Source organism: Brienomyrus brachyistius, chromosome 4 (genome assembly GCF_023856365.1).
Source record: "Brienomyrus brachyistius isolate T26 chromosome 4, BBRACH_0.4, whole genome shotgun sequence".
NCBI classification, from domain to species: domain Eukaryota; kingdom Metazoa; phylum Chordata; class Actinopteri; order Osteoglossiformes; family Mormyridae; genus Brienomyrus; species Brienomyrus brachyistius.
Genome location: NC_064536.1, coordinates 18,120,933 through 18,145,630, shown reverse-complemented (window position 1 = coordinate 18,145,630; position 24,698 = coordinate 18,120,933). Strand labels below are relative to the sequence as shown.

At 42.9% G+C, this 24,698-nt stretch overlaps 1 long non-coding RNA gene and 1 other non-coding gene across 3 annotated transcripts in view; one reads left to right on the top strand and one right to left on the bottom strand.

Annotated features, from left to right (window-relative positions):
- LOC125740132 (uncharacterized) overlaps positions 1 to 24,698 on the top strand; it is a 149,722-nt gene that overhangs the window by 3,505 nt on the left and 121,519 nt on the right. The window lies entirely within an intron of this gene.
- Positions 12,140 to 12,212, bottom strand: trnar-ccu (transfer RNA arginine (anticodon CCU)). Its single transcript has one exon. It is a non-coding gene; the product is annotated as a tRNA-Arg (tRNA).

Below are 24,698 nucleotides of genomic sequence, written 5' to 3'. Positions count from 1 at the left end.
CAAACCAGACACCTGCCCACCTGAAATTAAGCTCATACCAGACGGCCACATGGGGTTAAGCTAATAACCAGGCAGTTATCAGCAGCACATTATTCATGATGTATTCACTTCTGTCACATCGAAAGCCAAAAGCAAGGGAAGCTGCTTTTACATAAGACAGGAGCCCATGCTTTCTTTAAGGTCTTTTTGAGCCACTCAGTGTTTCTTCAGCATTTCCAGATTACCGTCCCACTTTCTCCTGACACCACTACCAAATTTAAGCCAAAATTAAAGCTGTCATGATTTGAGCAGTTGGGGGGGGGTGCTTGTTAACAGTTGACAGTGAAGGGAAAAAATGAACAATTAGAGTAGGGAAGCCAACTCGATGCATTTATAACAGGGCGACAACCACCCACTGGCGTCTATCATTTCACCGTCCTACGAGTTTGTGGGTTAAGTATGTAATTCTCAGTCTGGGAGACAATCACAGGATTGTGAAAAGCTCACGATGAAAGCACAGGGAGGTCTTAAATTCACCTCTGAACACAAACAAGGTGAGCGGAAATTATGCATAAGGGAAAAAAGTCCGAATGTCAAGTAACACAACACCAATGTAGTGGACAAGGAACAGTTCGATGGGAGCAGCATGTGGCTCAGTGTATTGGGACTCAATGCATTGATCTTGTAATCAGAAGGGTGTTGGTTTAAATCACATGGCTGGATGAGTGACTTCATCATGGGGTCACTGAGCAAGGCCCTTAGCCCCTGTATCTCCGGGGACTGGCTAGCTGGCTGCCCTTGCTTAATGAATTGCTTGTTGCTTTGGATGGGAGGGATGAAGCCAACCTGACTGAACCTGTGCTGGAGGAGGAAGCCCAGTGATGACTCCCCACTGGAACTGGCTGTCCCATCTTAAAAGTAAGATTATGCACCATTCTAAGCTGTGAGCTTTGATCACCTGCTAAATTCCCCTACAGATATCAACACAATCAAAGGATTTTAATGTTTTTTTATAGATATTGCATCAGGACTGGTTGATACAGTGGCAGAGTGGTTTGTGCTGCTGCCTCACAGCAAGGTCCCGGGTTTGGTTCCAGGTCCTTTCTGTGTGGAGTTCGCATGCTCTCCCTGTGTTCCAGTGGGTTTTCACTGTGGGCTCTGGTTTCCTCCCACAGTCCAAAATCGTGCAGGGCAGTTTTTTTGGCGAGTCTAAATTGGCCCTGTAGTTGTGTGTGAGTGTGTGCGCCCTGTGGTGTGTTGGCACCTGCCCAGGGTTGGTTCCCGCCTGTGCCCCTTATTCCTGGGATAGGCTCCGGTCCCCCTGCAACCCCAGTTGGGGTTACGCAGTCACAGTGCTGGATGGATGTATCACTACACAAGTAACACACCTCCTTTAAAAAGTGTTGGGTTGTACTAACATCTTTTTGCAACAGCTGGATGCTTTAGAAATGAATCCAGTTAGCCATCATTCCAAAGACAAGCTGTTTTTTTAAGTTTATCTGTTGCAAATTTCACCTAGAAATTACTAGGGGGACGGAGAAGTTTTAGTCAGTGATCAGCCTTACAGTTTTTCTCAGTTGCTTTGGTGCATTTCTCACAGCAGACTTAACATTTGCATAACAGCGAGTGCCTTTCTCTAAACACTTTATGCAAATGGAAAAACATCACGGATGATCGGAAAAAGCAGGTAACCTCTTCAAAATCCTTATTCCATGCCTCAAAAACAAGTATTTACGTAATTGAATATGTCAGTGCCATCAAAATCCCAAGTCTACGAATCGTTGTTCATGGACATGACAGCCAAAATGTAAAGTCACGTTATCAACATAAAATCGGCACAATCTAAACATTTTCTGTTGCACAAAACATCTGAATGACAAGGGTGGGAAACATAAAAATAAAAAAACACTGATTGCGGGAGATTGATTCTAGAAGAATATTTTATTGATTGCACAGGTATTTGGTAACATACAATGCACTGCAATTGCAGTCTAGCAAAAGAATGCATTTCAATGCTGTGATGCCTTACCCGTCCGCTCCCCATGTGTGCCACGCCCCCTGATTACCCACGTGTGCTTCCCCGATTTGTTTCCAGCCCCGTCTGATTATGTTGCCCTGCTTTAATGTATTTAAGTCCTGGTCTCCCCTGTTTCCTTGTCTGTCATTGATGTTACCAGTCCTAGTGAATGTTCGTAGTCCGTGTCCTGTAATAAACCCTAGTTCTGCCCCGATTTCTGCCTGCTTGCCTATTCCTGATCGCTCTCGCTGCCTGAGCGATCTCCCATTCGGCACGTCCGGCAATTCACCATGACAAATGCCTTATGCATAACATATTAAATGAAACAAAGAACAATTTAAAAATCAAAAAGGGAAAATATATACATACTGAAACTCGAAATGCTTTGTGCAGTTGCAGCCAATTCTGTGTATTGGGTCACATGTTCTCATCCACATTACAACGGATATCTTCCTTTGCAATGCAGCGTGGAAAGAACCTCCTAGAATGTCTTATCCATCCTCTGCAGGCGCCTGCTGTTATATCTCCACACGGAGCTTCCATGACAGTAAGCAGTGTCACTTCTGTATGTGGGTTACGGTCATATACCTTCCACCTCCAAGCTGAGAAGAACTCCTCAGCTGGGTTGAGGAACGGGGAATATGGTTGTAGGAATTCCATCAGCATCCTGGGGTGGTTGGCAAACCGTTGCCAGATTGGGTTGGAGTGATAGAAACATTATCACAAATGATCACATACTTTGGTACATTTTCTTGACCAAGCTCCTCTTCAGGAATGAGATCCCTGTAGAGGTAACCAGATGTTGGGCGTTGTATGGCCCCACAAGGGGGATACGAGTGTAGACCCTTCTGTCCAAAATAGCCGCATACATAGTGATGTTTCCATCCCGCTGGGCTGGCACGTCAACAGTAACTCTCTGTCCAATCAGATTGCAGCCACGTCTCCTTCCTTTGGCCAAGCTGAAAGCAGTGTCATCCATCCATATATATGAAAATGGTGCAGGAATCATTAATATTGTGAATAGATACCAAAAAGGTTTTTTAGAAACCTATAAAATACACTCGACGGCCAATGATATCCTGTTGAACATTTTTGGCTGCGATGACTTACAAAATGACAAGTTCGTCTGGAGTGTAAGACTATTCAAAAGAGGGCTACAGTAGCACCATGCATTTTGATCATCATGAAATAAGCAACAGCTGATATATGATATAGCTGGGAATTGCAGATAAGCATCTGCCTGACTGTACTAAAGCAACTGTAAAATGATAAAAACAAGCAGAAATTGCTATTATGATGTGCATTACTGACTAGAGGTTGGGGGAATTGAACGAGCAGTTTTGAGAACTTAAATCCTGTTGTGAGAAATGCATCAAAGCAACTGAGAAAAACTGTAATACTGATATGAAAATATAGTTTTAAATTTCATATACGAAGAGCAATAAATAGAAGTTAATATAAAAGTAAAATAAAAGTTCTCTGTCAGATTACAGTTTCACTTGTGAAATGACATTAAAGTGACCTGACCGCACTAAATATTAAATAAATCCGTTGCTTATTTAGGAGAGGCTGGGGCAGCATGCTCCACTAGCCAGCTGGCTATCTACAATCCACTCAGCAGCTAACGTAACATGATTATATACAACCGTGAAGCAATTGTATCCTCACAGAAAGAAAATCAAAGATTGGAAGTTCCTAACAGAAAATTTGCCTTCAGCACAAGCTTTGATGACTTTTTGGGTGGGGTGCCAGACAGAACAAACCCACCCCTGCATGGTGGTCGGTCACGGTGCTCCACCCTGGGGCTTCTGGGATTTTACGAACCCAGAAGCATCTGCTTCTAGGCTACTGCTCTGTTGCCATGGTTCCCCACATATCACCCATTTTCCTGCTTCCGTTACCCAGGCTGCAGCCTAAGCCACAGTCACCGGCAAGGGAATAAGGGGGTACTCCCCTCCTCCTCATCCTCTGACATCTTCATTCTCATCACTCACATCTCTGCCCATCGGCTGGTCCTTCAGTGCCTGAAGCACTACGTCACGGCATACGGATTCCCCGGCAACGTTCCACGGATGACGAGTGATCCGTCGGGCCATGCCTGGAACATCCCTGCAGCTGAATCTTTTTGTTCCGCCAAGGAAACCACATTTTACTGCAGCGTAGAAAAAAACTCTACGGAATATTATATGTAGAAAAAGCATTAAAAACCAAATGAAAGATGACAGATTTTACATGGCAATCTTTAATTATTAGGGCCTGTGTTAGCTAATGTTTGGTGACCGTTTACTCACCAGATATGAAAATATATATATACGACGACGGCTAAATAAAAATGTGCCACCTTCCCGCTCTTGCTCGATGAAATTTCACGACACCGGCTCTTACCCCCTGCCCCATATGCCCTACGCATCTGTGCCCCCGAATGGTGCAAAAAAATTGCACGAAAAGCAGACATGTGTAATCACCATAGACTTACCCATTTATTCAGCTGGATACTTTTCTATAACTATTCTGGCTGGAACACAGCAGCCAGAGCAGAACAAAAGCGCCCCCACTCGACCTCAATGGACCCGAATCAAAATCATCCTAGTTATAAATCCGTGTCTGCGAACAATGCCAACTAACCTGTAGCTACACCTCTTGCTAATCACTACATTAATGGCCATGTCTTACTAACTCACTTTCCTCACTCAAACGATGGCTAGAGTTTCAGAATTTTAACACTAAGAGCAGTGTTGATGGAAATAGCTAGCTTAAAGGCACATAGGTCGGCCTGACTTATCACGATCCTGAAGTAAATCACAGCAATTCGTACATAATGTGCTCATTCTCCTCAGTGCCGAAAATGTATTCAGGGGGTTGGCAGTTTCGTACCTGTAGAGCGTGCTTTAGCTTCAAGTTACCAGACGCGGCATCAAAACTTATTCACGATCACGTAGCTCGGGATAAACTTTCTTGGCTCGTTTGCATGCTAGGCGCAAGTCGAAAGTTGATTGATTTCATTTGAATTTCTGATTTCATCAGAAACGACAGAATCTCATCCGCAAAGTAGCTGTGCAAAAACTTTATAGCGAGTAACTGTATTGTTAGTTTGATAAAGTTTGAGGTTTCCTAAAAGAAACTCCCTGCCAAGTCTGTTGCTGATGTGTACAAAAATGACGCTTCAGATACAGTTTACTACTATGCATGTACAGTATACACGCAGGTGCTGCAGTGTATTTGTTATTAATCTCTACAAATCAAATAGCTTCAAGTGCTGTGAGTTCCATAGACTCGGGGGGGGGGGGGGGGGGCTACGAAACAGCTGCACTAAGTGACTCAGCACGCCCGGCCACTTTAACGAACAAAGGCAGATTTTTCGTTTTAATTGACGGAAACAGATGCGGGGGGTTCTTACTTGTCAAGCTGCAATATCTGCCCACACAGACACTGGCATATGTAGGTCATGATTATTCAGGTGGTTTAAAAGGAACCATAATGGGAAACAATACGATTAACATGCAAGGGTTAATGCGCAACAAGCCATGCACAGCTGTGGAGGCATAGAACCAGATGACATCCAGCAGCTTGCCGTGTGTAATACACTTATACCACAGTCACCACACGTATGGTTTACGTGTTTGTAACTGAAGACATCATTTTCATGTTTACGACTTGGGAATGCAGTTATTTAGTAGAACTACTGTCTCCCACCGATGATTAAACATTTTAATTTAATTTTAAATTGTGTTCTACCTCTTTAATTTTAAGTACCGTTAGAATTAGAGATTATAACCGCGCATCGATTTACTACTGTGATTTGCCTATCTGGCATTACATGTGTTATAGAAAATTAATCAAAACTCTTCTGACCGGTCAGAATTCAACAGTGCCATGGTATAAATGTTTTTAATTTATAAGTCTAAAATGGCTCTTCAGTCCCCCACAGTGTAAGTCAACTGTGTCGTCACAGTAAATAGCTGCCCATGCTACGCTAATCGCTAACCGAAGGCGATGCTAACAAGCCATTCAGGATGCGTGACTGATTTGTGTCTTCTTAATTTCTGTAGCAGACAAGGGACCGAACTGTTATCTTCACCTCAGAATACAGAGAGAAAAAACTGAAAATGATGGGTGTTTTTCTCTGAGGAAGGTGTAAGCAACAGTATCTCCTGTGCACCTGCTGGGGGCTGTATTAGCATTCTAGCCTAGCGTTCAAACATAAAAGAACATATGTTACCGAACTAATCCATAACCACCATTTTCTTCCCATTTTCCGTCATTTTCGTCTTTCTTGTTGAAAGGAGGATGCCATTTTACTTACATATGGATAAAAATTAGGCTTTGTACCTTTCTTCACTCTGTCTTTGTGCGTGTTTTTTGTTACAGAAATGTGACTGTGTCATTCAGTCTGGTAAAATACGACTCAGCAGTACAGTTCTTTAAAAAAAAGCCAAGCAGCGACTAGTCCCCGGAGATGTGAGTTCTGACTAGAAACAGCAAATGCTGCCTTCTGTAAATGTGAAACATTGTGATCTCTGCGCACCCGCTTGTGATTTCTTCGTTTGTAAAACAAAGAAATAAATATCAGAAATATTCATGCTATTGTGTCCAAACAAGTGGAAGACTTCACTGATTCATTCTAATGCAGAATCTAATGACAGGATCCATTCACATGCTGTGCCAAAAGTATTGAGATTCGGCAAACGGTGGGAATTGCTTTGTCAGAGGCGACAAACCAGCCCTGTTACTCCTGTGCAGCACCACGTGGGCACAGAGATGTTCACTGCGCAGTTTGGTGGCCTAATATGCAGAGTCGCCGGATCTGCCGTTTTCCCGGCCAATTGGATCATTTTAAAATGCGGTTGTGGGTAAATATTAGGAGGTCGTGAGTTGCAGGTTGTGGGGTTGATTTCATAATGTTCCGCCACAGCAGACGGTAAGGGGAAAAAGAAATTAATTACTATGAATGCGAGCTGTTCCTAACCATAATACTGAATAGCTAGCCACCGAAAGCCAGAGAAAGACGCACACAGAAAGCATGGTTGCCAATTAACTCACGCATCTGGAGTGACACCCGCGCTTTCAGACGCACACAAGCAATCTATATTGTTCCATTACAAGCCTAACATTAGCTACACCAGAAGTGCTGGGATACTTTGCAAACCCTACAGACGATTTACAGGGTAATAAAACTGTTACATACTTGTGAATGTGTGTGCGGACTTTTCTTCACAGTTTCTGACCAAAACTGGCAACCGTGGGGAAAACCAGACCTTGATCAACATAGGATCAAAAGTTAAGTTGCCATGTAAGTAATAACTGATATTGACTGTAATTCCAACAGACATTCAACCTTTGGGAAGGAACTGAGTGTAGCTCCGGTTTTTCTTTTTTACTTTGTCGTATTCCGAATCAATTCCTGGTGACACGTAACTCGTAACTCGTAACTTGCATTACCCACTATTATTATTACTATCGATGCACCATTATCATATGCATTAGTATAATGGCAGCACAAAAAAGTGCAACGAAACTGCATATGTGACATTGATTTTAAGCAGATCTTGGGCTGGGGAATTTTGCTGTACCAGACAACACTGTTTATATGCATGACGTCTGCACAATATAACATCTCAGGGACTAAGTGTCTGTTCTATGTGTGTGTGTGTGTGTGTGTGTGTGTGTGTGTGTGCGTGTGTGTATACCTTCTATTATATATATTATGTTATATATCCTTATGGGGACACAATGTCCCTATAACATGATAAATATCTGTTTTTTTACGTAAAATATAAAACTCTATTTTATAGAGTTGACTTTAAAACTGACTTTTAAAAACTAAACAAAAAAGCTTGTATTTTGCTTGCTTACTTATGGTTATGGTTAGGGCAGAGTAGGGGTTAAGGTTGTCATAGTTAGCGGTTTTCCCATAGAAGTGAATGAGCTATAAGGATAGGTATACCTGTGTGTGTGTGCGTGTTTGTGGTCTCCTCCAACACTCTAGTTTCCTCCCACATTCCAAAAAACATTCAGGGGTCCTGAAATGCCCATAATGTGTGGTTACATGCTGTGTAATGGACTGGCATCCCATCCAGGATGTCCACTGCCCTTTGTGAGACTGGTGTCCCATATCCAGAGCATCCCCTGCCTCATGCCCTGTGATGGACTAGCATTCTGTCCAGGGTGTCCCCCTGCCTCATGCCCCGTGATGGACTAGCATCCTGTCCAGGGTGTCCCCCTGCCTCATGCCCCGTGATGGACTGGCATCCTGTCCAGGGTGTCCCCCTGCCTCATGCCCCGTGATGGACTAGCATTCTGTCCAGGGTGTCCCCCTGTCTCATGCCCCGTGATGGACTAATGTCTCACCCACGGTGTCCCCAGCCTATACAGTTATATAGAAAATGAAGAGACCACATTTTTTTGTTTCACTCATTTCTCAATTTATGGGTGTGCTTCTGTGTAAAATATATAGATTTTTTTGCAAACTCCCTGCTTCTCATTAATGAAGGGCTTCTTCCTTGCTTTGTAGGACTTCAGTTCTGCTTCTAGGATCCTGATACGAACTGTCCCAGCAGTGCACTTCACACCTTCACTTAATGTTTCCCATTCCCTTTGAAGGTCACTTGAAGTCATCCTATGATTCATGAGAAACTTGGATAAGTTAACAGTCATCTCTGGCATTGTAATATCACTTCTGTCCTTCGCCTGCCTGGTTTCTGGTCGTTCCCAGTGTCTCCTGCTTCACCTTGTTCTTGTGTTCTGCTGTCTTAGAAATTTTGAACATGGAAGCAACCTGCTGCTCAGCGTAGCCTTCTGCCAGCAAAACTACAATTAAACCAGGATTTTAAAATGCTGATTTATTTAAAAATATATAGAGCGGTTTCTTAATTTTTACCAAAGCTATATGTCTGGGATAGGCCCCAATCACATTGTGAAATTGTACCAGACAAATGGACAAGTTAAATGCATGCTCAGCAAATACTGAAAAAATCCCTTCAATAGCACCATGGAGATTAACCAATTAATCGTTTGTTCCAAGCCACATACAACCACAATGAAGTCCATAACCATCTGTAACTGACCTATTTTTACCACAGCGCCACCTGGTGTTGCACACCCAGATATTGCCTTTGTATTTTTGCATCACCATGTATAGTAGCACAAGTTAAAATGCTAGAGTATTCTAGAGTCATAAGACTAATAGGGATAGATTACAGCATAATACATCTGAGGGCTCACAATGATGTTGTAGAAAAGCCTCTTCACATGAGGTCAAAGACAGCATCAGCAGGCCTGGCCTGTGTTTTACACTCAGGATTAATTGCCCATCTTGTTATACTGCAGGTTTGTATTTCTTCATAGATTTAAAGATTGTTCTGGGGCAACCACTGAGGCAATGATTTCTTTTCCTAACTCTCGTTATCTCCAGCAGGAAATTGGAGCCCAGACTTGATGAGAAGCACCAGTGGTTGTCAGGATCCGCGATAAACGGAAAGCACATCTATTCAGTGATTAGAAAGTTGAGCCTGGGGGGCAGCTGGACTATGGTGGATGAAGTGGGCAGTGTGGAGACCTTTTGGGCAAGTTTCCGGAACACCGGTGTCACAGTCGGTGCATATATCAGAGGGGAGGGTCCCTGGGGCCGCTTCTTCACGACATCGACAGCAACATTGGCGTTTACCGTGAGAAATGAGGGCACTTTCACTCTCCTGGCTTAATGCTGACGGAGTCATGGCTGAAGTGGCGGCTCTTGATGATGATAAATATCGACAGTGTAGGAAAAGGAGCCCACAAGGATGAAGTCGGAGTTAATGGGGATTGGGATTCCAGTGTAATTGGGAAAAGTGACAGACAGATGGATTGACAGAGGCGAGCCAAAGCCAAACACCTGACCGGTAGCCAGTGTCCCCAGTCCAGCTGACATGTGCATGTTAGCTTAGCTGAAACCTTAATCATTTTTCATTGGGTACCAGCCTTTTATATAGTAGTGGGTATGGATTTTTTTCAGGGGTGGGGCAAGGATGAAAAATTGGTAACACTTTATTTAAGACCACGTTTTTAGTACTTTATAAACACTTTCATAAAGCATTATAATGCACTCATTAGCATTATAAACATGCCAATAATTTTTTATAAAATGGCATAAAATGTTATAGTCATCTTTATAATGCATTATGACTGACTTATGAAGCTCTCATGTATAATGCATAATAAAGGTATGTATAGTGCGTTAAAGACGAGACCTTCATGAAGCATTCATTAACTAATTATTTAATTAAAAATACCATATTTTCTTAAAATACTTCATAATTATTGCTAATATTTGTGTATATTCATGCAGTTCTGGAAACCGCTGAAACTATAACTGCATCACATATAGGTTTAGGAAAACCACATTCCTACATTCTTGCTCAGAGCCAATAAAAATAGAGACGGCTCCAGCGGTGTTTCACTGAAGGGCAACAGAGGGGCACAAGACAGGGGCACCTTTGCCTGGACCCCTTTCTATCGGGATAATGAGAATTGCAGACGGTCACTTTCTCCATTAGTCTCCGTAGAAGGTAGCTTACCTTCAGAGCCTGAGGACAAAGAGATCTTGCAGCTGAGCAGACAAGAGCATGATCTGCAAAAGACAAAGATGCCCAGTGGGATTTTCATGTTGACTGGCTGTTGAGTAACATTGCACCTACAAACTTTCAGGATATCCTCTCCACATGTGACCTTCTAAACAAATGGTGCTATTACACAAGTTTTTAAATTATGTGTATATTACAGAAACCTGGGGTTAAGATGTCTTCAAACCATCCTGGTGTCCAGTTCTCATGAAAACAGCAACTAATTCTTTGACAGTGATTGATTTTATTGGACCTTGCAAAAAGTACTGAGAATTTGCCATCTTTGCAACCTAATTTTTTATTCTGATATCAAGCAGTAATGTGACAATGGGGCTTGAATTATTGTCCATATTCCTGAATCAGTAACATAAAATATCTGTGCATATTAGAAGAAGACCCAGGGCATGGGAAAAAAACTGCAAAACTTGGAGGAGAGGAATAGTATGACCACGTAAAGAAATAGTTCTGAATAGATTCAAGATCTTTGTTGGCCATGTGCAACAAGTGCATTGGAATGCTGAGTTGCACAGCCTCACTTGGTTACAAAGAGACTAAAGACAGTGCATAACAATACAGACAGTGCAAAACTATCAGTGCAAAACAGTAGTGACAGAGGAGATGGTGCAAAGCAATACAGGCAGTGCAAAACTATACAGACAATGCAAAACAAAACAATGTAAAAATACAGACAATGCAAAACAAAACAGGTGGTGAAGGTTCATGGGGATGGGGGAAAGTCCTGGAGCTGATCCCAGGAAGCTCAGTGCTGGCGTACGCCGTGGATGGAATGCTGGTCCATCACAGGGCACACTATGAGTATTTCAGAGATGCCAATTAACATGCCTGTCTTTACACTGCTGGAGAAAACACAAGTACCTGGAGGAAACCTACGCGAACAGAGGGGCCCCATGCAAACTCACGCCATATAAAGTCACACACACACAGCACCACACGCAGGGCTAACGTGCCACCCGCGATCCGGGTGAACAATGAGCATCTCTCTCTGCTTGCAAATAATCCATCTGGAGAAGGACAGACTTCCTACACTGATGCGCAGCGTGACTTTTTTTTCTGAGACTGTCACGGGAATCTTTTGACCTGGGCATGATGTGCTGCCACAAACCTGAACGCTGTCAGCCGAGCTGACAGTCCCTGGATTCACATGGTAAGGAACCACCCACCGACTCAACGACGGAATGCGATTTGGCAGCCAAAGGCTCTGTATGCCTGTCTGAATCCCTCCAAGCACCCCTGAAAAGTTACTCAGACTTCAAATCAAAACGAATTAAATCAGATTCCACTTGATATAGTTGGGAACGGTCGAGGGGCTGAGCTCCGCCTCGTCAGAACCGTGTTCATAGTCCCCTCCTCCCCGTGTTGAGAAACAGTGCAGGCCCAAAGGAATGCAGGGGGGCAGCCACATTACAATGTTCACATTTGGTCTCACCTACGAGAGCTCTTTGTGCAAAGCAATGTACAAATGAGGCAAAGTAAATTTAAGCATAAACAATAGTCTGCAAATAGGTTAGGGTGCATAAAGTAACCACACCCCAGATGGGATTTGAACCCACAATCCTTGGCTTAGGAGGCCAATGCCTTATCCGTTAGGCCACTGGGGCTACTGCCAGTGCCATTAAAACAGTCACTGATGATCAACCCATAATGGTCATCTATGTTGAATCTCTAGGTCATGGTATTTCCTAATTGCAGTCCTGGAGGGCCAGACTGCGACACATTTTGCAGATTTCCCCGCTCAAACACACCTTATTCCGCCTACCAGCTAATTGGCAGGTTTAGTGGGTGTGTGAGCAGGGAAATCTGCAAACTGTGTTGCAGACTAAACCTCCATGACCAGAATTGGGGAACCTTGCCCTAGATTCTGAGCTTATTAATGACCTTATTACTGGTATAGAACCAGTAAGACTGCACTTCATTCTCTAACAATGGAGGTCTGACTGTTGGGTGATTGCATTTTCTTTAATAATCACTGATCATGTAAAATATGTGTATATATATATATATATATATATATATATATATATATATATATATATATATATGTCTCACAATGTTGACTTTTAGGACTTGTTGCGGACAGGATGAAGGTCATACAGTATATGTTTTAATAATCAGGGGTGTGCTTCGATTTCTCACAAGCTGTACATAACAGCGTACACACATAAAACACAGTTACCCAAAGCACAAAGAAATATTTTGCATAGACTAAAAAGTTCAGCATTAATCTGATTTAATGCCACATAAGCTAGCTAGGAGACAGAGACTCATCCAATGGCAACCACAGCTCACTGAGTACTTCAAAGGGTTAATACTTCTCAGGAATCACTTGACATTCGAATGTTGCATGATGTATTAATAAGGAGCATGTCTCATTTTTAATATCACATGTGACTGACTCCAGCGCTGTGAGATGTAAACAGCATCTTCCTCATGATATTGCATCATAAAATTCATAGATTTTATCTCCCTGATCACACAATGAAGCATAGAGCTTACATATTCCCTTTTAAAGATATGCCTTACCCTATCTCATTAGGAAATAAATCATACAACTTGACATTTCCCTGTTATATATTAATACACATACTTCTCATCATCGACTTACATCTAGGATCAGCGTTGATATTTTCTGAAGTGAATGCTTAACATTAAAATTAAGACTATATTCCTCTTCTAAGTGGTATTTGTGTGCCAGTCAGAATGGCAGTTTAATTTTCATTCTTCCAAGTTAAGTTGGAGTGAGTGTTTGATATGGAAAGGTGAGGTATGCTCTCTATTAATAAAATAACGCAATCACAAAAACGGCTTGCTAAATTATTGTTAACAATGCGCTCTATTTCCCATTCAAATATCTCCCTCATTAAGTTGATAACAAAGCATATTATAAAAGTGCTATAATTGGCACGTTTATGCCAAGTTTTGGGGAGTTTATTGTGTTGTCACTGTTGGAAGCTTAACAACAGCAGGGATGTTAATGCAACCAAAATAAAAATGTAGTCATCTGATTATTTTCCTGTCGTCTTCTTGCAATAAAGTTTATTTTTTATGATACATTTGAAATACTGGTGATACTTATTGGTTATCGTTGCCACATTATCCGCCTGGATTGTTGTCAGTGTCATCTCATCCCAGTTAAACGGCACAATGGTTTTGTCATACTATCCTCCAGTGCAGGCCTGGGCAATTGTTTTCTGCAGAGGACCAAATCTCAGCTTTACCATTTTTAATCATTATAGTCACGCCCCATGACAACTGCAATAATAGACTTATCAATTGTCCTGTTGCCTTTTTAAAAAAATGCATGAAGAAATTAATATAACTAGTGCATTTTTTTGCAAGGGGTGGCATGGTGGTGCAGTGGTTAGCACTGTCGCCTCACACCTCTGGGACCCGGGTTCGAGTCTCCGCCTGGGTCACATGTGTGCGGAGTTTGCATGTTCTCCCCATGTCGTCGTGGGGTTTCCTCCGGGTACTCCGGTTTCCCCCCACAGTCCAAAAACATGCTGAGGCTAATTGGAGTTGCTGAATTGCCCATAGGTGTGCATGTGTGAGTGCATGGTGTGTGAGTGTGCCCTGCGATGGGCTGGCCCCCCATCCTGGGTTGTTCCCTGCCTCGTGCCCATTGATTCCGGGATAGGCTCCGGACCCCCCGCGACCCAATAGGATAAGCGTTTTGGAAAATGGATGGATGGATGGATGGATTTTTTTGCATGGGGCGGCATGGTGGTGCAGTGGTTAGCACTGTTGCCTCACCCCTGTGGGATACAGGTTCGAGTCTCCGCCTGGGTCACATGTGTGTGGAGTTTGCATGTTCTCCCTGTCACGGGACGCGTTCGGCGAAGCGGCGATCGTGAGGGCAAGCGGGGAATCAGGAAGTAGGCAGGCAGATTTCAGGACGAACGGGGTTTATTACCAGGAAATCAGGGGTAGGGAACTCAGGACGGCAACAGACATCAATGACAGACAACGGGTTAGTACAAATCAGGAACTTAAATACATGGAACAAGGCAGCAGGAAACAAGACACGACTGGGCACGATCAGGAAATCACACGTGGGTAATTAGGGGGCGTGGCACACACGAGGAGCGGACGAGCCGGGCATGACACTCCCCATGTCGTCGTGGGGTTTCATCCGGGTACTCCGGTTTCCCCCCACAGTCCAAAAACATGCTGAGGCTAATTGGAGTTACTAAATTCCGTGTAGGTGTGCATGTGTGACTGAATGGTGTGTGAGTGTGCCCTGTGATGGGCTGGCCCCCCATCCTGGGTTGTTCCCTGCCTCGTGCCCATTGCTTCCGGGATAGGCTCCGGACCCCCCGCGACCCAGTAGGATAAGCGATATGGAAAATGGATGGATGGATTTTTTGGTGTTTAACTTAAATATCTATTATTAATTCAAAGAAAATTTTGTGAGCAAAGATCTTTTGCTCACCATTGTTTTGATCATAACTTTTTTGGTTGAATTATTCTAAGGACTGCATAGCTTGCCCAGGTCTGCTCTAATGAATAAAATATAAAATATAGATGACAGACCCAGCCAGTGTTTGGCAGTCATATACACATTTGCTGCTTACAGGTGGAGTCTGTGTAAGAGCAGGACCATTCCTATAGGGTGGGGTGGCTCACTTGGTTCAGATCTGATACTGGAGGTCACTGGTTCAATTCCTATGACCCTTGAGCAAGGCTCTCAGCCCCCAGTTACACAGGTCACTAGTTGACCCAGCTTCCTCAAAAAAATGTGTGTTGCTTTGCATAGAAGCATTTGCTAACTCAATAAAGCATAAATGGCTCAGCTATAACAGGAAATGAAATTGAAGATCATTTTCATGACAGCATGAAATTTACATTACGTTTATTGTATCTCAAAGCTGTGCGTCAATGATGAAGGGAGTTTTATTATTAATACCACAGTACAGCTAATACTAATAACAAGAGCAACGTACAAAAGTTTCGGCTGACACATTAGAAATGTGACAGGTGGATGCATATATAATAGAGTATAGGTTGTGATTATCTTTCATTATCTTTCTTAAGAGTAATTCATGTTCTGACCAACGTGGGTGCAGTATGTGTGTCTGTCTGTCTGTGTCTCTGGATTATGTTTATATTACACTGTGAGGACCAAATGACCCCCATGATGAGACAAAGATCTGTTATTTTGACGTTGTGGGGACCATTTGTCAGATCCCCAAATCAAAACTCAAAAAATAAAAATTCCAAAAGTCTCATATTTTGTTTGATTTCTTAGGGTTAAGGTCACGGCTGGGTAGGGGTTAAGGTCGTCAGGTTTGGATTAGAGATTTCCCCATAGAAATGAATGGTGAGTGCCCACAAAGATATAATTATAAACTTGTGTGTGTCTGCATATTAGGGATTTAACGATACACTCAACTCACGATTCCATATGATTCACGATACGATTTTCTCACAATTTTTTAACAGAATGAACTGCAGACGAATTCATTTAAAAATATTCCTTTATTTGTCTTTCTAAACCATGCAAAATGTATCCTCTTCTTATCCAGTGTACTTTTGGGTTAAGGGACCAAATGACCCAATATCTCCAGTGTTGTATATTACAGCTGTTAAGGGATGTTAGGATGTAAAGTTATACACCTGCGTGAAGTTGGCCACATATGCTTCAGATTTCAACCAAACTCGTGTCAATTGTATGTGCCGCGTTTGTGCCAGATTGTGCCATAAAAATTTTTGTTTGTGCTGTTTTAGTTTCTGAGATATGTTTGTTTACATGGTGACGTCATCAGCATGAAATTGGCCCCCCATTTGCGTCTGATTTCCACCAGACTGATCGCAATCGTGCGTGCTGTGTTTGTGCTGTTAAAACTGTCCTTTGTGCTGCTTTAGTTTCTGAGATATTGATGTTTGTAAGGTTGACCCCCCCCCCGTCGCATTTGCATCTGATTTCGATCAAACCGATCGCAATCATTTGTGCGGCGTTGGTTTGTGCCGTTAAAACTGTCCTTTGTGCTGCTTCAGTGCAGAAATATTGCTTATTTACATGGTCACATGACTCTGCCGTTAAGTTAGCCCTCCACTTGCCTCCGAACCAGTCTCAATATAAAGCATTACCAAATAAACTAAGGCTTGCATGTGCAGCTTTTTTGCATGGTTTGCCCTTTTAATAATCTCACTGTGGTGCCTGTGGACATGATAAAGCATGCTCATTGTGCTATTTGTGTGTGTTATCAGTCTTTTACAATGTTTGCACGCAGTTTTGTCTTGTCTGTGCTTTTCTCATCATATTCATTTGTGATCACCGGAAAGCTAAAATGCTGCCACACTGGCGATTTAAGATCGGGAGGGTGTGTCCTCAATTTAAATTCGCTCACCATCTCTATCGCATTCAGTCAAAACCAAAAACTGTACGATGTCGACGTGCATACGCAGCGACATCTGACGTCGAACTGATGTTCTGAAATCAAATGTAATATTACATAAGTTTTTCTGTTGAATAAAGTACCGTGAAGTACTCCTAAAGTAGCGATTCATTTTCCACATCATTTACATTGATTTTTAACCAATTTGCGATTCATCATTACATGCCTAGTGCGTATGTGTATGTATTTGTGTGCCTGTGTATGTGTGATGTGCCTGCCCATGTATCCACTATTTTAACTTGTTCTTCACAGTCACGTTTACTCCAAAAATACTACCTAGCCCCCCCCCCCCCCCCCCCCCATATCTCCTGCTTGCATCCTACAAGATAGTGGTGGGTGTCCATGCTGACTGACATTTACACTGTATTCACTTTGCATGTCCTGTAAGGGGGCTGTTCTGGCCCACAATGCAACTAGGCAAATATAGCAGTAAGAACTGAAAAAAGCAGTATCTGATCTTTACTCTTCAAGACTGTTTATTCGGAAACCAATTATACGAACTGTGAAAACCCCAAGTGCCTCAGTTTGCCCTTTTCAATAATCCCTGGTTTTCACATTGTTCTTTTTGATATTTAGGATAAGTACAATCAGTCAATAAACTGCAAGGCTCACTATGCTAATTGAACAGACTCCATAATCCAACATGATATACTGTACAGCTGAGAAAACAGGTTCAGTCAGTCCCTGGAGCACTTTTGGGTTAAGGTTCGTAGCCAATGGTCCAACAAGGATATCTCACTGCTGAATCTGGGATTTGAACCAACAACCTTCTGATCACAGGCATGGAGTACCTAGCCCACTAGGTCGCATGCCACTTTTACAGAAATTGTTTTTTCCATCAGTAACACAAAGCCAAGGTCCACTGCATCCAGTGGGATTCATTGCATGGCCCAGATTCAATTGTACTTTGGTTGGATAGGGACTGGAATCCACCAACTGGCAACCACTGGAATATAGTATCATACTATGTATAAACTGTTCAGTTTTTTGAAAAATCAATTTCCTTCATGTCGTCAAAGAGGACTGAGTCTTCACAACATTTATCATTGCAAGCAATGGGAACCTTAGACATGATAAGCTATCACCGCTATTCACTGGGAAAAAAATCAAAAAGGGTTAAATCTTTTCCTTTCCATGCTATATTTGAGGATCTAGGAGGACTAGTTGTCTCCTCATGTCCTGTCCCCCCTCTCCTCACAGTAACCCTTTTAGCATTTTTTTATCGTTGTTAGCATTTCTATCATTTTTAGCAAGTTTAGCATTATAATAATCTATAGTGCTTAGGAACTATTGGTTAACACTCTTAGTTGTTGGTGTTTCGGCGTCTGAACACAATATAACCTGATGTAGCCAACGAGTCACGGAGTTCCTGTGAAGCTGTGACTCACTGGTGAAGTTTGCTGGCGTGATGTTTAGCGATGTCTCCCAGCAGCCACGGGATGACTCACGGTCACTCCTTGGTTGCGCGCCGCATGGGATTGTCGCTCTGCATCACTCCTGAGGGGCAATAGCCTGGTTTTATTCCTGAGTCAGCACATTTAAAGCTCTGACTGTATCACAGCCGATATTGATGAAACGGAAAACATGATCAAGCTTCATGGACAGCGGTTAACGACGGGTTGTCATCAGCAGCTTCAGCTGCCATCTTTCCACGCACATAGAAAAATGCGCGAGTTCATCTTGGTTCAGTTAAAAGCTGCACTGTCCCCTCTCTGCTAGCATTCAGTCAGCATGTCTGGGATAAATCAGATCATTAAAAATGAGACTGGAGAAGATGGCGATGGAGGAGATACACAGGGTGATTACAGGATGTTTTTTTAAGGTGTGGGACATTAGATGGGCCATAATTCATACAGAGGGGCCCACTTTATCATTAGCAAATGACATGTGTTGCATAGCTGAGTGACAGGAGAGGGGGCACTCTGGGGGCCAATCGGCTTTTATCTGGGGCCAGTGCCCCTGTGGCTCCGCCCCTGTATGCGCCCCTTATGGTACAACCTATACCTCTATGGAGAATGTGGGATCCACCAGGCCAGGTGTGGAGACTCTTTGAAGAAAGTATAAATGTATTGGAATAATTGTATAAATCCCAAAAGACATATATCACCTGGCTTAACCATCCATCCATCCATTTTCCAAACCGCTTACCCTATTGGGTCGCGGGGGGTCCGGAGCCTATCCCGGAAGCAATGGGCACGAGGTAGGGAACAACCCAGGACAGGGGGCCAGCCCATCGCAGGGCACACTCACACAAAATTCACTCTCACATGCACACCTACGGGCAATTTAGTGACTCCAATTAGCCTCAGCATGTTTTTTGGACTGTGGGGGGAAACCGGAGTACCTGGAGGAAACCCCACGACGACATGGGGAGAACATGCAAACTCCACACACATGTGACCCAGGCAGAGACTCGAACCCGGGTCCCAGAGGTGTGAGGCAACAGTGCTAACCACTGCACCACCATGCCACCCCCCCTGACTTAAATTAGTCTGGGAAAAGAAACAGTTTAAAAGTGATTCCACTTGATAGCCTGTCATATATGCGGTATATTTCCTGTGATTTGTGTAGTCCAACATGTTCTTCACCCATCCATCATCCATCCATCCATCCATCCATCCATCCATTCATCCATCCATCTTCCAACCACTTATGCAGTTCATTATATGAAGTTTACTCAGTAGATGCTTTAACCCAAAGCAACATACAAATGAGAAAGCGGGGTCAGTCTGTCCCTGGAGCAACTGTGGGTAAAGGGCCTTACTCAAGTGTACAGTGGTGACATCACTTTTCCAACCACGGGATTCCATCTCTAGGCAAAGGCTCACTCACTGCAGGGAATTCAGAGTCACTGACTCACCTAATTGCATGTTTTTGATCTTGGAAGGGGGGGGGGTTAAGTATCCTGGAGGAAATCCCACACGACTTGGGGACAGCATGCAAACTCCACACACACAAAGGTGGGGGGCGGTATATTTCAGCAGGTTAGAACATGAAAAACCAGGTTCATTACTGGGTAATAAAGGTTTACGGATTTAGGACCCAGGATAACGATGCAGTAAAAATGATCAGAAAGACGAACACATGGATTGAAACTACATAACCCACATGAAATACAGGACCGAAACAAATTAAAATTATGCCATGTGATGACATTCGTACAAGAACATTTTCATATATGTGGTAAATCTTTTGGGAATTTGTGTGACGAGATAAGAAATGTCAGTTGTCTTTTGAGACATTTGCCAAAGCAATGGAGAAAAACGGTAGGTTTTGTTTGTCAAAGTGGGTTATGTAGTTCCTCAAGTATAATAATATGACACTGTATATATTTGTGTCGTTCAATAGGCTCTTCATCCATCCATCTGGGTGTTGTATAGTAATGACCTCTACCTGTTCCCTTTAGCCCCGAGTCCCTAGTGCGTGTGTAATCAGCAGTGACCCACGCCCGGCCCTCGTCTTAGCCTCCTCCCCTGTGTATGTGTGAGCAGGCCCTTACCCTGCTCTTCGATTGGTCAGTGTAGGTTGTGACCTGATTGTGTAGTTTCTCGCTGTTGGACAGTCCCTGTTCAGTACCCTGTTCTAAATCCGTGTGTCCCTCAGCATTTCCCCCTATTTACTTCAGTCTTTGACAATTCTTGTTTTGCCTCAAGCCACTTATTTAGACCCCTGATTCTGTTGAGTGGAGTTTTCCGTTTTTCTCGATTGCTTTGGCCCATTTCTTGAAACATGCTTAACATTCTCTAGACTATAAGAGCATTTCTCCAAACAGTTCATATATATGGGACAACACTATGGTTTAGCAGCAAAAGCCTGTAACCTAAAATAATTACCTCATGTCTCAAAGGCAAATAATTCCAATGAATTAGCGCCACCAAAAGTACAATCTGCATCGTTTTAACAATGAACATCAAAATGCTTCGATATATTGTCCACATGTCAGTGTAAGTATGCTCTTGAGCTCCACAATGCTGCATGATAGTCAGTTCCCACTTTCTCATTGTCACTGACTGATCGTTTTTCATTAGCAAACTGTTACTTATGCATGTCATTGACACTAGTTTCAACGTTACAAGGCTCTACATTCAGTTCACTGGCAGGAAATGCACTCACATGCACGTGTAACTTCTTCAGATCTCCAGACACAGTACAATTGCAGACAAAAAAGTGACACAGCACTGTGTGACACAAAACAGCAGAACAGCAATAAACAACATAATCATGTACTGAATCAGCAAAGCCATATCACCGCAGTCTAAGCAATATATTTTTTCATCATTTTGACAGCTTGGTTAATGGTTTTGCATGTGGTGACTAACATGATGATCTCATACATATAAAGTTTTGGATTTAAAATTATTACAATGGGAACCTACATAGTATCTTTTGACCCACAAGACTAAAGCAAGTGATAATTGTGCCAAATGATGGCAATTGTACAAAACCATTTGCACATTTGGGAACTTGTGTGAATCAATGAGAAATGTTGTAGTGCTGTGCAGAAGTGATATTATGGTGTGGGGATTAAACTTGTTGTTTTGCAAATGTTAATTGTCATTTGAGAGATGCTCCAAAGCAATCGAGTGACACTGCAAAAAATAAAGGCCCCTTTTTGCTAAGACGCACCGTATCTTGACATCAATCATGCCCCGACGTCCCACTTATAGCCGCGAGAATGTTAAGCATATTTCCTAAGATGTGCCAAAGCAATCGAGAAAACCTCTAACTGTGTTTTATGACATGTCTGGGCTGATCCCAGCTGTACCAGTTTCAGCAACCCAGCAAATGAGACGCCTCAATGAGTCAAGATAATTTCGGATAAAAACAAAGAGAAAGGACAGGTCCCCATTCGGCTTGCTACACAGACACCTTCTCTCAGGGTGACTGGAAAGGAGGCAGTTAATTCTCTTCCTGTCTATAGTGTTATATATGCCAGAGTCAAGCTGATTAGATAGATTCTTGCTTGAAGATGATTGCAGGTTTACAGTAGCACATGCATTCAATAAAAAGACATTTAAAGAGTAATAAACATCCATCCATCCACTGCATCCACTTAACCTATTCAGGATGACGGGGGTCTGGAGCCTAGGGGTGCAAGGCAGGGAACAACTTAGGATGGGGTGCTAGTGCAGGGCACACTCACACACCATTCACTCACACATCATTCACTCACACACCATTCACTCACACATCATTCACTCACACAGGCACACCTACGGGCAATTTGGCAACTCAAATTCACCTAAGCAGGTTTTTGATGTGTGATGCAACAGTGCTAACCAGGGTGCCACCGACTAAAAAAACAGTAACAACACATAATAAACAACATTAAACAGTAATTGTGCAAAGAATGTCAGAGAAAGTTCGGTAGTAATAAATAGCCATTGTATTGCACAGTAGGTTGTACAGTGAATAAATGTTCTCCTTGAAAAGTGCCTAAGCTGTTTGGATCCGTTCAGATTAACCGCGGAGCCTGTTGGTAAAATAAACGTCAGGGGGCGTGTAAATCGCCGAGCCTGCATTCGTTGACTGCAGTCACGCTCCCGCTTTCTATCACATTCATCTTCAGTTGCTCGGTCGATATCGCGTATGAACCGCGCGCGGACGCCAGCAAGCCTCGCGAACGCGCTTCAGCGCCGCGGGTGGTGCGCGCCTGTGAGCTTCCGTGCCTATGCTGCCTACTGGATTAACGGCAGGAAGGTGGACATGAATCCCTGCCAACTGTTCTTTTAAGAGTGGGATTTCTAATCACTGTCTGCCAAAATAAACACGAATAACCTAAATACATCAAGAAAATACACTGCTATAAACTAGATGCTTATACACACCGTTTTTCCATTACAGGTGCTTTGTTGTCCTGGACCGGACCCCCCGCGACCCAGTAGGATAAGCGGTTTGGAAAATGGATGGATGGATGGATGTTGTCCTGGAGCTTATCCCAGGAAACATAGGGCACAAGGCAAGGGGACGCCCTGGATGAGGTACCAGTCCATAATATTCTGAATATATATATTCACAGGATGATTGGTGATATAATAATATTAATGGTAATATATTATATGAATATAATACTTGCATTTATAGTTATTAATTAAAATCAGTCCATGTTTTCCTATGCTTCATGCCATACACTGTCACACATTTCCTCAGTGTGTGGTTCAGCAGGTTAAGGTTCTGTACCCTGTGATTGGAAGGTTGCTGGTTTGAGCCCCAGCCTTGTTAGAGTAGTTGTATCTCTATTGGCCCCTTAAGCAAGACCCTTCACCGCCAGAATTCTTCAAGGGGGCTCCATGAAGAACTGGACCCTGTACTTCATTGTGCGAGTGTGAATTAGGTTTATGTTACATTGTAGGGACCAAATGTCCTGCACAGTGTAATAAAAATCAGTTTTTTATATTGTGGGGACCAGTTTTAAGGTCCCCACAAAGATCTGTGAATGCAATCAAAAAACTGAAAATGCCAAAAATATTTCGTTTGGTTACTTGTGGCTGAGGTTAGAGCTGGGTGGGGGTTAAGGTCATCATATTGGGATTAGAGTTATCCCCATAGAAATGAATGGAGAGTCCCCACAAAAATGTAATTACAAATGTGTGTATGTGTGTGTGTGTTTTAAAGGAGAGCATGATATGAGAAATCTAAAGCATTCCAGCGTACTTGTGTAAATGACACATAAATGATCATTTCATTATCATCGTTTCACACAATACTTTAGGTGTGAACATTTCAAATCCATTTTCTGACCTGTGAAAGGTCAAGTATCTGAAAAGACACTGAATTCTATACAGTTAATATTCTGTTTCTTTAAGACTTTCCCTGCATGGAAGAAGACTAATGAAAATAGGATTTCAACTTTGAAATGCGCCACAACATATCGTGTGCAGTAACAGCACCTGAGCCTTGATCACGCTTGATCTCAAGACTGTTTCTTGTTTAAAGAGGATAATACCTTCCCCCAGAGCAAAAGGGCATCAATAATGGGATTGCAATTTATTATAAGACCGGGGTAAACCTTTGATTTAGACTCTTTGAACCAGTTCTAAATGCTGCTTTCATTACCTTTAAAACACTCCCTAAAAATCAGGGCCAGTCAATTAAAAGGGAACTGAGAGGTTGTGCATTTGCAGGGGGGGGTCACTGATCACAGAGATCCTGACACACACCCCCAGGGAAAAGACAGCAACTCTGGGGATGCTTGAGCGTCTGAGCATGTCGATAACTGTGACTTCACTGGCGTATTGGTGCTGCGTTCACTAAGCATGGTCAGGAACAGAAGTTTGGCGGGGAAGACGATGGACAGGCATAGAGATGATGTGGCCAACCCAGCGCAGATGCCTGCTTGCCAGAGTTAGTTCCATGCAGATTGTATTAGTTAATGATAGAATGTTCGTATGAGGGACTCAGTCCCAAGATAGATTGAGAATTTTTTGCAGGCACCTAATATGAAACATTGCACACACACACACATACACATACACAGACACACACACACAGACATACAAAAGTATTGGGTTAGCTGGCCATTACACCCAGAGGAACTTTTATGGTTCTCTTTCTAAATCCATAGGCATCTTATGTAGTTGGCCCCCCTTTGCAGCTATAACAGCTGCCACTCATCTGGGAAAGCTTTCCACAAAGCTGGAATCATGCAGTTGCTCAGCCACGGAAGCCGATTCTATGAAGCTCCCGGCG